Below are 15,519 nucleotides of genomic sequence, written 5' to 3'. Positions count from 1 at the left end.
TACATTTAATCTTGGTACAATAGTTTTATCTTCATGATATTACTAAGTAATTTTATTACTTTTGATATTTCCTACCCCTTGGGGTACTCATTATTTCTGAATACCCAAGTTAAATGAAGTCCATTGACACAAACCCCATAATATTTCATTAAAGCACCTCTATCTTGTTAGTCTTTGAGAAGAATTATGGCTATCGTAACTCTCTCTCTCTTTAACTATGACTATCTGACTTCCCTTTTCTGAGACCAAAGGTGTGATAGTAGGAGCAAATGTGACTCCATTTTGTTTTATGACTTCATTCTGTAAAACAACCATGCCAAGTAGAAGAGTCATGACTGGAGCAAGATGTTCTTTTCCTTTTGCTATAGAAACCTTTAAGAACACGGAACTACCTAATGGGGTATTGTTTCTGTAACTAGGGTAACGGAGCTCTGTTTCTGTAACTGGAGTGACTGGGCTAACTGTGATTGGTTAGGCTTCCCTCCACTTGACTGCACTCTCCTGCTTCTGTAACCTGGCTTGCTTGCATTGGCTAACCCCCCTGAATATCCCTTTTGCGGTTTTCAGGCTTATAAGGAGTGCCCTTGCAATTGTTCTGGGCTGATCAGGGGAACAGCTTTATGTTCTGGTCAGCCGCCACCGGTGTGCTTCGATAAAGACTTGATTCAATTATACTTGAGTGGTCTGGAAGTCAGTTTATGAAACCCTGGGACAAAGCTTTAACTATAACAAAGGCATATCTCTATCATTGTTATCTCTGGAGTTTAGTTGAAGCATGAACAACATGCTCTTCCGTGTTACAACTTAGAAAATATCAGAATCATGCTTACCTCTATTTAAAATATTTTTAATTTTCAAAAATGAGAAAGGAGACCAGGGGCTAGAGAGAGTAGGATAAGGAAAGAAGACACTTTCTTTAAAAGGTACAAGGTCTCTGTAAAACAAGAGAAATATGTTCTCAAGATCTGTGATGCAGTCTGCTGACTATAGATAAAAATAGCAAACAGGTTAAAATTTCTGAGAGAGTAGATATTACATGTTCTCTGCAACACACACACACACACACACACAGATTGTGTGATGGATACACTAATTAACTTGATTTAGTCATTTCACAAAATACACATACATCAAAACATCATGCTGTGTGTCATAAATTTATATAATTTTATTTATCCACCAAACCTTAATGAAACTGAAAATAGATAAATAAAATAAGAAAAAAACAATATGGGGAATTATGCTCTTGTTTTCAGTTAAATGGAAAAAAATGTAGCATTTTTGTATGCATCACTAAGCAGGTTTCTGAAAGTTCATTTTTATTGCATCTAATATCATAAGACATATAGATAATTGTCCAAAGAGAAGTTAGCACATGATCATTGACTATTTTTAAATAATTGTTTTGAAATGTGATAGTAGAAAAAAGGTTGAAGAGGAAAGTTTCTTATTTACCAATGTTGGCACTGTTAAAGAAGCCAGAGAGAGTGAACTAGACTTTCAAAGAAACCAGAATATACTACCCACATTCAGAGGCATAGATGTGGTAATAAAATGAATCTTTATGATCTCTGACTACTTTCAGGCTTGTATCTTTATAGCTAGTTTGTCCTTGCAGTATTTTCTTCTAAATACTTACATGAGAGTTACTGATGGAAGATTTTCTTTTCTGGAATTAAAACCCACAATATATCTTGAAAAGATGTTAGATATTATTTTGTGTATTCAATTTAGATATTATATGTGTATTAATTAATGTCATGAATACCTATTGAGTTCTTACTTATTATAATCATATGATTTGATTAATATTTTTAGTAAATTTTTGCTTTACTGATGTTTTCTTTAGAAATTAAAAATCACAAATGTACTGAAATATTTCATTTATAATTCTATTTTTATAATTTATTTTATAATTGATATATAAAATTTCAATTTAAAATATTTTAATTATATCATGTAGAAATATGATCACACTGCCATTAGGTAATTTTGTAGAAACAATCTTTTACCTTTTTTTACTCTCTCCTATTTTCCCCTTTTCCCCATTTTCCTCATTAATGTTAAGTTTTTCACATTTTTAACTTAGTATGTACATATATATATATATGTATATATACTTTTTTTTAACTTAACCATATAATCTTAAAAGGATCCTTTTTTTACCAATAGATTTGGGAGTCAGTGATTGACCAAAATGTGTTTCAAGTATGAGTTGTTCTGTCTTTCATTTATTACTCAAAAGATGTCATGGAAATCCATGCACAAAACTTGTAAAACTAAATTATTAATTACAGGATCTCCTATAATATTCCAAAGATTATTTTATTAATTTTAAAGCTCTTTTCATAATCATATGAGAAATGGACCCAATGTTTTTCCTCAGGTAAGTAGTCAATTATAACAACAGTATTAAGTCATCTATCATATATGAAATACTCTTAAACACTGAGAATTATTTAGAAATTCTATTCTTAACTATTCAAAACTGTTTGGAACATGGCAGTTTTACGGTATGTCACTCTAACTGTTATTTATTTATATACCTTTAAGATAGTCACAGAATTTATTCTTTCATATAAAATATAAAATTTCTGAATCTAAATTAAAGTAAAAAATACTAGTGGACTTCAAATTATAATTGCATTCATGGACATATTAATATTCTGTAAACTGAAAATGTTATCGTCATTTTATTCCATATATTGATAGTCTTTCCTCCTTTTAATTATTTTGTATTTAATATTTCTCTACTATAATATTTTTTGTTTTGTATTTATGGGTAGTTATTGCTAATCTAGAGGAAAAGCAATTCTTTATTGCATTTATCTTATATCAAAGTATATTGCTTGTTTATTTTCTTAATTATAGTAAATTTTTACAGAGCTTTTATGATTTTTTAGGTAAATAACAACATCAATAACAGCAAAAGTACAGTTTAATTTCTTTTCTAAATTTTTGTGTAATTTTCCTGCTAATGTTTTATCAAATAAAAAATGTTAAGTCAATGATAAGTAATGATTGTAATAATAGGCATTGTTATTCACTTAATATTAGTTCAAGTTTCTTTAATTGCTCATCAGGTCTGGTATGTTATTTCTAGAATTTGGAGTAGTCTTTTATTTCCTTTATGCAATTTCTTTAGACTCCTGATTATTGCAGCATCCTTACTTTAAAATGCATGTTAAATGTTATCCAGTGCATATAAAGTGCAAAGTGATATTGTTTTGTTCTAATTGTCTATTATCATCATATAGTAGATTATTAAGTTACTGATATTGAAGTAGTCTACATTTCTTAAATAAACTCCACCTGGAACTCATGTATTATATTTGATAAAATACAATATTTTGTTATGATTTTTATAATTTTGCATTTATATTTTAAGTGATGTTGCTCTATAGCTTTATTTGTACTGATTTATTTGCCTTTAATCTTGAGTTTCTGATGACTCTACATTTTACAAAGTTTTACATAGTTTTCTGCAAATACTATAACATAGAAGTAATGGTATTATTTAGTTTTAATATTTAAAATTCTTCTATTTATTACTTGATTTATTATTTACTGTGTATAAATATATATGTGTGTATATGTATACACATTACCTCTTTACCTTTGACATATATGCATATGTACATATATACAACCTTTATCCCTTTACTTTTCTTTTTAATATTTATTTTTTAGTTGTAGTTGGATGCAATATCTTTATTTTACTTATTTATTTTTATATGTTGGGCCTTGCATGTGCTAGGCGTGCGCTCTACTACTGAGCCACGATCCCAGAACCTTTCCCTTTACTTTTAATACATTTATTAATAACAGTATAGTTTTTGTTTTTAAATGCATTTCCTTATATTTACAGTGAAATATACTTGTTTTATTTCTTTTCTTTTAGTTAGTATAGGTTGTTTTACTTTTCTCTTTTATTTTACTTTGTTCACCTGCTGTTAACTATTCTTTTTCTCTTGTACATCTGGAAATGCTTTTAAAATTTTCTCCATTCTTTATTCAATTTTTGTTTTAATTGCCAGTAATCTTTAAAAATATTATCTACTCTTATGTGTAAAATATATACCAATTATTTCCTCCTGACCTTATCTTCAGGTCACTCCTCTGATTTAATTCTTAATTATCTCATTACACTTCTTCCTTGAGAATGTTCTTACAAGTAGTTCTCCACCATCTTCTAATTTCCAGCACAGAAGCTGTGATATCATATACCATCATGACTTCTTTTTCCTCTGTAGGTTAATTTTCCTTTTTATCTGAAGTCTTATAGAAGATTTGTTTTATTTAAATACTTAAGAATGTTATTAGAGGAATGTTATTAGATTAAGCCTCCATGTCTATTTTCAAATAAAAACTTTCCAGAGCTTTATTTACCCTTTAAATCTTTAAACCACATATTTCTTGGAACCAGGAGTATATGTTTTCAAATTAAACTAAATTGAATTGGTATTACTTCATCTATTTTTTAATATTTTAAAATCTATACTGATTATATGTTAGTTTTACTTCATTATCTCTCTAATAGATGAACTTCCTTCTCTCTCTCTCTCTCTCTCTCTCTCTCTCTCTCTCTCTCTCTCTCTCTCTCTCCCTCTCTCTCTCTCTCTTTTACCATAAGGGATTGAACCCAGGGCCTCACACATGCTAATATGCATTCTACTATTGAGCTATAGTCCCAGCTACATCTCTTTATTTCTTTGTTCTATAATGAGGGGGAAAAAACTGTTTCCCTTCATTTTCCTGGCCTTAAATGTCAATAGTGACAATAAATTCACTAGAATGATTTACCATTTAAGTATTATGCATTTTGTGATTTATTTATATTTTTTATAAATCTTTACTTTTTTATTTGAGATGATGTTTGCCACTCTGTCTTCTCTACTTTATGGAGATTAATTTTTTCCCCCCTCTTCTTGGTGGTTTGACTTCCCAAACTCTGTTGATATTTTTCTCTGTTGCCTTACTGGGATTCAAGTCCCAGTTGATGACTCCAGATGAAGGGCATCCATGAGCAGCCTGTCTGTCATTCTTCCATGAAGGCAGAGGGAGAAAGTTGTACTGCCCATCAGTCTTGGAAGATTTTCCCATCAGAGTCTTGCCTTGGTTCTTGGTAGTCTCTGAGACCAGACCTGGTTCACATTGGACAGTGCCAACTTTACTTACAGGTTACAGAGGTCAAAATCCTTCTAAAGCTACCAGAATTCTGACCTTTATCTCAGATTTCATTACTAACAAAATAAACTCTAGAAAATTTTCTGCTGGCCCAGAAAGAAGAATGTGCTACTGCAGCTTTTCCACTGGGATTCCCAGAGTGTCACAGGCTTTTCTCTCAATCAGTAGTGACCAGGCTCGGTAGTTTCTTGCGCTAGAAAGAATACAGACAAGGGAGGGTAGGGAGAGAGAAGATTCAAATTCCCCATTGTTTCAAAAATTCTCACCCATTATTCCACTCGTTAAGTAGAAAAACAAAAGATAAGAAAAACCACTTGTATGATCAAACAATATTTCAAAATTCATAGGATTTTACCCAAGTTCTGGCATGTTCCTATTTCCTTCTCAGAAATTATATTCAGAAGGTGTTGTTATTTCAAAGCATGTACACAGGTATATGTATACCCAGACATAATTCATATTTATGATCATATATATGTGTTCCACATCATATTTTGGTTGTAGTGGTTACCAAGCCTCTTGCAGACACCAACCCCAGTGCACTGATGGAAGTAATGAAAAACTGTGCTTGTGTTAGAAATCATTGCTCTATAAACACAGTTGTATGTTCTGTAGACATAAACCTTTCTTTATTGATTCTTTAGGTTGTTTTCTACTGCAAGTTATCAGAAATGGTTTTTACTGGGCATCTGCATCAAAATTCATGTGCAACTAGCCTGCCTATTCAAGCATTATATTCTTTACTTTATATTCAAGGCAGTTGAATGATTCTACTTAGTTTGAGTGGCACTCTGCCACACACGTATTACAGTACGAGGAGAACTCGGAAGAATCACTGAAGCTAACCATACATTACATGCATGCTGCACTCACCAGATGGCTCTTCTCACATTGTTATGGTTTCATAAGCTACACTGACATTGTCATTAAGTTTAGAAATTTGATTCTGTTCACTTTGCCATCCTTAAAATAGATGCCTCTGAAGGTTGTCTCTTTAACGAATAGAATTTTCACACAAAGAGTGTTCTATCACCTGTACTTGTAAATAATTATGTTATTCCACTCTTTCATAATAAGTAATGAAAGAGCCAATTCAGAAGTAAGAAACCATACTAAGCAAGAGAGTACAGAAATCGTAAGAATTCTACTACTGAGTTTTCTCTCCTAGAATGTTCAGCAGAAAGCAGCCTCCCCCCTACCTCTCTTTGACTCACTTTTGGAGGCATTGTTTTTATGATGTATATTAACATATACGACTGAGACTGTAAAATGCCGCAAATTGGATAAGCCCGAAGCATTCTCTACATTAAAGTTTATGTTGCTTAGTTATAAGGCTGCATTTGGCTCTGTGGTATCAAGCTAGAAATGCTGATCTCAATTTTGCTGTTGATAGCTTTCTGTCCTGTGGATATAACTTCTATGGCCACCCATGTGACACTGTGACTGCAAAAAGGGGATATTCTTCTCAGCTCACTTTGTCCATCAGGCCATAAGTACTATGGCTATTTTAAACTACTGACATTTTAGAATAATTAAAATTCACTTAAATCTTCAGTGTTTTTATATGTGGCCATTATACAGAAGGATTGAATGTTAGGATAATTAAAAGATTTAACGTGTTTTTCATTTGTTGACATATTTCTGGATAAAGTGACTATGAGCTAAATTGTTTAATAATTTCTATATTTATTCTTGACACTAGATAACTTTCCATCAATTAAAATGCATATTGAAACATCGTATCACTTAAATTTACTTCATGATAATTGAGTTTACTACTAATATCTCACTTTTTAAATTTTGATCTCCTGTTCACATTTTTAAAAGTGAAGGGTCCCAGAGAATTGGCCTGTATTTCTTGTCACCACCAGTTCTCATCTTATCTTCCTTTGAAAATATTTATTTGACACTGTGAAGGTATTTGGATAATGATTTATGTTTAGTGAGCAGATTTCTTCCCACAGAGAGTAATTTTTTCCTATTAAATATGCCATGGTAAATAGCTAATCCTAAATTTTATAGAAGATAATTTTCTATGGTATGATGCTGTCATCAACCACTTCTATTTGTTTTCTGCATTATCTTCCTATAGTTTACTTTTCTTGCTCCTTCTTTCAAGTCACAAGTCTTCAATCAAACTTGTTGAATTCAAGTATAATAATGTACTTACCACTTATTATTCTTTGATTTTGAGTATCTCTTAAGAATAATGAAATAAAAAAAAACCTCTTTATCTCTATCTCTATTTGTCATTGTATTTCTACTTACTGGTTTAAAATAATAGTATTATATTAAAATGTTTTTAAAAATCAAAAAAATCATAAGAATTTCAAATATTCTCTAGATGATGAAATTGGTATTATATTCATGTGATATATTATTTATTTTTTAATACTCTCCAATACTTAAAGTGCTTCATTTCTCTTCTATATTAGTAATAAAGTTATAATGATGTATATTAAATAAACTGATAGATGAAATTCTGAAAGTAAATTTATTTTGGACATCTCTTTCCTTTTAAATTCATTTTGGGTTATTAAGTTTTTTTCTTTTCTCAAATCTATGATTTAATCATCACTGTTCAGTCATTAAAAAAAATGTTGCACTTACATTTAAAATCAGAAAACATACTGAGTTTAATACTAATGTTAAATATGAAGTGCTCCCCCAAAGCTCAGGTGTGAAATAATGCCAGAAAGTTTAGAGTTGAAATGATTGGTTATGAGAATCTTAACCTAAAGTTAAGATTATTAATTCACTAATAGGGATTAACTGAGTGCTAACTCTAGGCAGGTAGAGTGTGACCTGAGGAGGTGAGTCACTGGGGTGCATGCCTTTTGGTTTAAATTTTGTGTCTGGTGAGTTGAGTTCTCTCCACTTCCTGGTGGCCATGTTCTGAGCTGCTCCACTCTGATGTTCTGCATCATCTCAGGCACAGAGCAATGGAGTTGGCCCTCTGTAGGCTGAGGGATCTGAAACTGGGAGCTCCAAATAAACTTTTCTTCTTCTGTGTTGCTCTCGGCAGGTAGGTTTGTTTGTTTGTTTTGTTACAAGGGAATGAACATGGGTGCTCATACTCAACCACTAAGCCACATCTCCAGCCCTTTTAATCATTTTTCTTTTGAGACAGAGTCTCACTAAGTTGCTTAGGTCCTCACTAAGTGGCTGAGGCTGGCTTTGAACTCACAATCCTCCTGCCATAGCCTCCTGAGCCACTGGGATTACAGGTGTGCACCACCATGCCTGGCTTCTTATGAGGTCTTTAGCGGCCTAAAATATGTATTAATCAAAGTTTCTTCTCGGATTAAATTGGAGGCATTTTTCATCTCTAGCATGAAACTGTTATAGTTCCAAGAGTAGTGGAAGGAGAAACTACAATCAGCACTAGAAAGCCTTGTACTGTTACCATGTAGGGTCCAGACCTGGATTCTAACAGTGAATTTGAGATTACTAATAATTCCTTTCATTAATCAGAACTCAGAATTAAATCAAAGTCTATTACTGCTATAAAGAAGTGACCAACACAGGGGGTATTTGAATGGTGCATTGCTATGTGCTTCCATAAAATACAATACTCCTTGCTATCTTATATTACAAGTGTCTTTCCATTTTTCTTATGTTCTCATCTGTCAGAACTGAAGCTCTTTAATTGTAGGAACAATTTCTTATCCAGGGCTTAGCAATGTTTTATAAAAAGCTACTTTCATGGATGTTCGTTAACTGAAGCAAATAGCTTTCCACATTTTATTTAAACTATTATTTTTTAAAAATTGGGAAATTGTTAAAATCCCCCTATGTTTTGAAACGATCATATTTTCATTAGTTTTGTTTTGAAATCTGCTTATTCATAGGCTATGTATGTCTATGATTTTCTTATGTATGATTTAATAGGTAAACATGCTACTTATATTCATTTCTATGGTAGAGAAGGAATATACTATGTGTCATACTATAAAAACTTGTGTCAATGTACTGTGTGACTTTCAAATATCTTACTATCACAGGAAATAAAATGTTTATATTTTTTAACTATGGGTTTTATGAGGTAGCAGAAGAGACTCTATATTATTTACACTAAAGCCATGTGACAGGATTTTAATTTTCTTTGGGATTAGAAACATTGTCTCAGATCCAAAATATGCTTTTAGATGGTTGTGTTATGTTAAATTATTTGTAACAATACGTGTCCTCTATTTAAATTTTATTTGTGAAGCAACATCTGTTTAGTTTTCATATCTACTGGAGGAAGTGATGGTCTATCCACTTATTTAAGACTAAGATGTACAGGCTTCAGTTAGGACTGGTTTATAACTACCGCGAGTTGGAACATGTACAGCCTGTGAGAGCATGGCAGAGTTAACGAGGAACACATGTTGTGGAATTTATAAATCATTTGACAAATTTTATAGTTAAATATTACCTCATAGGTTTGTTTCAGTTTAATTTCTAATATTAATATAATTTTTAAAATAAGTACACAGAAAATTTTAAAGAGGTCTATTTAAAATTTTTGAATACACATAAGAATTTGTAGACATCCCAATGTACAAAATAACAGGTTAAACACTGGAAATGAGAAGATGAATACAATAGTCTTCATTGAAGGAGTTCAAAGTCTACTAATAAAAATGAAAATAGTGAGATAGTCTAGTTCATTAGAGTACTTATAAAAATCTAATTATGCAGAAAACATTGCTGAATCATAGAGAAGAGTGAACAAATTCTGAGGGAGTTAAGAAAATATTTATGATGGTGATAAAACCTTAGTTGAAACTTATATATGTCTATTTTTCTTCATGTTAATTAACCAGTTCTTAAATAAAAATAATACGCATGGCATTTCTGTACAAAACGCTATGCAAAATATTCTGGTGAAATCTTGTTCGGTTAGGTTAAAGAGCAAGAATTAAATTAACAGATTTTCATATTGTTCAAATGCTCTGGAACAAAATGATTTCTTCATACTCAAGTTTTACTAAGATATTTAGATGAACAGTCAGATAAATTAATAAATGTGTGAAGTGTTGGAAATGGCCAGACATAGAATATGAAAGGGCATGAGAGCTAGCAAATAGGTGAAGAAAACAAACAAATGTAAAAGAAAACTGTTAGAATTGTTGAACATTTATTTTAAAGGGAAAGAGTTTTTAAATTCATGTTGGGCTGGAGCAAGTTGAGGCTAATAAATGCAAAGTAAATAATTATTTTAAATTGCTTTGGTTCAGGAAACCAAAATTCTAAATTGATGCGAAAATGGTCCATATATTAGGGTCATACCAAATTTCTGAACAGTCTGTTTTTTATTTCTATCCTTTGAGATTAATTCAGTACTAAAATAGTGTTTATCTGCATGTTATTTTGTATTCAGTTTCCTCAAAATCTGATAAACTTTATTTTAAAGGAATTTGATTTATTGTTATCTAAAATGTTTCATGGAGTGAAATCACAGCTTTCATATGTAGTTCTGTTTTAGTGCCAACTTTTGACTGCTATTACCTTAATATATATTGTCTTTAGAATTTGAAAAATATTTTGATGGAAGTTTTCAAATTTTACTTCTAAAACCTGTAATTTGCCCAAATGTGGGAAACTTGACTGCACAATTTGTGGTAGTAGGGGACTGTGTGCTCTCCCCTGTTTAAAAAAAAAAAAAAAGAAAGAAAGAAAGAAAAGAAAAGGAAAAAAATTTCAGATAAATAATAGCGATTCATTCACTGCCATATACTATCCTTGTATGGATTATATAAGCAGATTTTGACCTCAGGAAACTTAATTATGTGACTGATTATTTACAGTCATGCTATCGACTAACTACTTTTATCACAAGGCTACCATATTTTTGTTAACTTTCTTTAGTGATTCTCTTTTATGTAGTTCATATAACTCCAAAATGTAACCTCTTTAGAGATGGGGCTGGAAGGACATATGAAAATAAAATGGAAAGAGAAAAGTTAGATGAAAAACTAGTAACAAGAAAGGAGAATATGAAAAAGACAATGGAAAGTTTTTTTCTGGCTGTAAAGTATAAGCTTAGTTTTGTTTTTTCTTATTATATAGCTATAGTAATAATTTCCATAGAACTTTTCTCATTTGTTTTTCTCAGCAATATTGTTTGAACAAGATTTTCACTTTTCTGAGTAATTGTTTTAAGTACAGTTCTGAAGGGGATGGACACTTTTGTATTTCATTTAGCTTTATATTATTATAAAACCTAAAACCGCATTTCAATAGTTAAAATTCTTTCATATTACCAATAGTGTCATTAAAAAAGACTGATTTATTTTGCCAAAAATATTAACATATGGATGTTCTTGTATTTTAAATGTACTTCTGATTGAGATTGAAAGATCTCATTCAGTTGATTTTGGAGACAAAATAGAATTTTCTATTTTTAAATAATTTATATAGCATTAGAGACAAATATGAAATATTTTAACAATAAAATAATTTTATATAGGATGAGATGAACAGCCTTAAGGGAAATAAACAGCTGGTGGGCTCTCATTCTCTATTCATTTTAGATGGAATCTCAAGAAGAATAAAACTATTCTGTGCAAGCTAATCCCTGCTGCTAAACTCTGTTGGCTATGCAGACATAAGGGTGAGTCACAAGAGGCAAACACAAAAAGCCATGAGACTATTTCTAATGTAATCATTGATTTACCTGACTTATTTTTTCAAGCCCCCTTCAAGACAACAGTGAGACACTGCCCCCCAAAAAAGACTTCAATAGTTCTGACAAGGGGTTTCTTCACTGTCCAGTAGTTGTAAAAATAATACAGGAATTATATAAATGATAACTTTGTCTAAAAAAGTATTGATATAGTAATGTATTAAATCAAATTTTAGACAATTGATTCTTATTAATTATTATGTGTGTATTTATAGAATGATTTTATTTTTTCATACAGGCAAATCATATCAATTATTGGTTTTGTCAATGCTATTATCAGTTTTATAAGGCACAATAATATTAAAAACCTCATAGATAGAAAAATTAAATTTGATTTAGAAGCTCAACACCAAACAACTGTTAGAGACTCAAATCCTATTTAAATATGATAATTATATACTGTTTGAGATCTCTTATTTGTCATGATTTTTGTAAAGTTAAAGGACCTTTCTCTTAATGTAGGGAGGTAATCTGGAGATCACCTTTATAGGCATTTTAAAAACAATATGTTGAGAGTGGCATGAATATCTTTTAAAATGATGAAATTATAAACATATGAACTCAATAAGAGACACTTGTGAGGTAGATTTTGCTCCAGATTATTCAATTTTGAAATAGCATAATAAGTGTGCAAAGACCCTGAGGAGGGAGCATGTCTTGATAATTTCAGGAACTGACTCTGGAGCAGGGTTAGGAAATGAGGATATGGAATAAGAGAGAAAAAAGGAACAAGGTAAATTCACACAAGTAATTAATTAGATAGGGACAGGGAACACAGATAACAAATCGTTCCTGTTTTGTAAAATGAAAATAAGTGCCTATGGCACAGAATTTTTAAAAAAGTAAATGAGATAATCCTATTTATCTCAAAGACCTTAATACTATTCCTGGAAAATATATAGGCTTTAGCCTTATTTAAACTCGTAATTGCACTAAATACTTATGTGTGTGTGTGTGTATGTGTGTGTTTATGTGTGATACATGTAAAATATATGCCATTGTATTAACATGTTTATTTGTATACATACTATTATTATGATATGAATATTTCCAGACAAATTTAAATGGAAAATAATTAAATTTTGTGTGCATATCACTAGGTAAAAAACACAAGCTGAATTAAATCAAGAATCACTTAGTGACTTTAGGGCATATTTAGAGAATCATTGGCTAAGAATTTGGAAATACCAGGCATGTTTACAAAGAGAATCAGGGTCATAGTATATAGCAGATGTTGATCAATGAACAATAATAAGGTAATTTTTATTTTTTAATGAAAAGGAGTTATCTTTAACAGTAGTTTTACAACTGGATGATAGTGATCTCAAAATAATTAGATTTGACATCAAAAGTTGGAGATGAAAATGTTATTAGTAAGATAAAAATGCAAATGGTAGAAAGTGCAATGTTTTATATATTAAAGCAATGACAAAGGTTAATTGGGAGCAAGAACTGAAGAAAACTATTAATGAGAATTTGGAAATATTCAGAATATTGCTGAGAAACTAGATTGAATTTGAGTCAACTGCCTACATTTCCTAAAATTCACATGTAGATCTTTCCCTAAAAAAGAAGTTGGGGGAATATTTAATAAGAATTTAACAAGAATATATAATATTTACCAACATTGAGCTTTGGTTGTCTTCAGCAACAATGAGTTCATGAGGAGTTATAAAGCATTGGCAGGCCTGAGCCAACCTTCTCTGAGTATTGGCCCTAATGTTAGCTCTCCAGCTCTCCAGAAAACCCATCTTCTGAAAAGACACAGTACAACAAAGGTAAGGACTAAAATGCTTTTACATGCAAGAGCAAGTGACATTGTTTCCTAGGTCAGAATCCACAGTAATTTATTTCATGGTTTTACATTAAAATGCATTGCTTTGAAATTCTTAAATTTAATCTACTTGAATAACCAAAAATCATATCACTAAAATGATGTACTCTGATAAAAATAAATCTATATTTTATTGATTCACTTACCTAAAATGTGGCCTAATTTCTCTGCGGTATTCTATTATTTAACAATTCAGCCACAAATAGAATATCCATATTTTCCCCTGTGATTTTATAAGCTTTGTGGCTCAAATAGAAATTGTCAAAAGTGAACCAGATTTTTTAGTCCAATATTTTTTAGTCTGTTATTTTTTATTCAGTGGGAAATAATTAATGGGAAATGCTTTCTGAAATATACATAACCACTGTTTTATGATTCTTAAATATGCTATCAACCTAAGAAATATGATTATGAAAATAAGGTAACTACCATTTCAGTTTTGAAATTTTGAAAGTTTTTAAATTTATTTGTAAACATTATTGTGACATTTGTATAAATTTTAAAAATATAAATACCAATTTAAAGATTCTGTTCTTTGGTAATATTATATATTAGGATACAAATACAAGTGTTTTGCTATCAACAATGGAATAAATAAAGGTATTGGTGCACAATTCAGTAGAATTGTTTATAAAAAACAATAAAAGTAATTAGTGATGTATCTAATAACATTTGTAAATCTCTCTTTTTTTTTTTTTTTTTTGGTACTAGGGATTCAACCCAGGGCCATTCAGCCATTGAGCCACATCCTCAGCCCTATTTTTTATTTTATTTAGATACAGGATCTCCCTGAGTTGCTTAGCTCCTCGCCATTGCTGAGGCTGGCTTTGAACTTGTGATCCTCCTGTCTCAGCTTCCTGAGCTGCTGGGATTATGACATATACCACAGTGCCTGGCTTGTAAATCTCTATTTTAATGACACTTTTTCATAACATTAATAGTAATATTTCTCAAATATAAAATTCATAAAACTTTATAAAAAACATAAAACACTTAATTGGATAAATGTGCCCAGTTAAATTCATATGCACTGATGTAGATTCTATAGGCTTAACGTAATAGTCTATGTTGAAGTTTCTTCATTGAATCATGTCATAATTCTGGAAGTACAATAATAATTCTATCAAGACATTGAATTTGAATTTTCTACTAGCATCAAACTATTGGATAGAAGAGAATTCTTAAAATAGAAAATGCATAATGTTCAAATTTTTAATCATGTAAAGGACAGAATAAAATTTCTGATTTTACTTTTTTTTTTTAATTTCTAAATGAGTATAAATATGACTCTTCAAAGAAGAGTGCCAATTGGCACAGGGAATGAAAATGTCCACAAGATGGTTTCTTTGCCCTATAACACAACATGGGTGAGTGCACAGTTGTCCTCTGGAAGTTACAAGTCTCCTGAGATTTAGCTATTAGAATTTTTTCCTATGTGAAATGATAATTGGGCTGTGGTTTCTCAAACAAAGGCTGAGTTAAGTGATTTCGTGAGACCAACATGTCATTGGCAGTCTAGATCTTAAATCTCTGACTAGGTTCAAACCATATAAATGTTAATATCATTAGCCTTTTCATTTTAGAGACTGGATCCACATACGCAGAGGACTTTAAAATATTAGGTGGCAGCTCACGTTCTTGCCTATTAATCTTGTCAATTCCCTGGCCATTAGCAAGCTTTGCTTCTATGTGCATGATAGAACCATTTTAGAATAATCCTAAACTGGGTTCCTGTTTATTCTAGTTTTTTCTTCAGAATCTTCACCTCTTTCTTTTAATCCCATTCCTCCACAGTAGGGCTAGAAAAATTACCAAGAACTTTAGA

The sequence above is a fragment of the Ictidomys tridecemlineatus genome, chromosome 5 (genome assembly GCF_052094955.1).
Source record: "Ictidomys tridecemlineatus isolate mIctTri1 chromosome 5, mIctTri1.hap1, whole genome shotgun sequence".
Lineage (NCBI taxonomy): Eukaryota > Metazoa > Chordata > Mammalia > Rodentia > Sciuridae > Ictidomys > Ictidomys tridecemlineatus.
The sequence above is the reverse complement of the archived record's forward strand: the minus strand, read 5'-3'. Positions refer to the sequence as shown.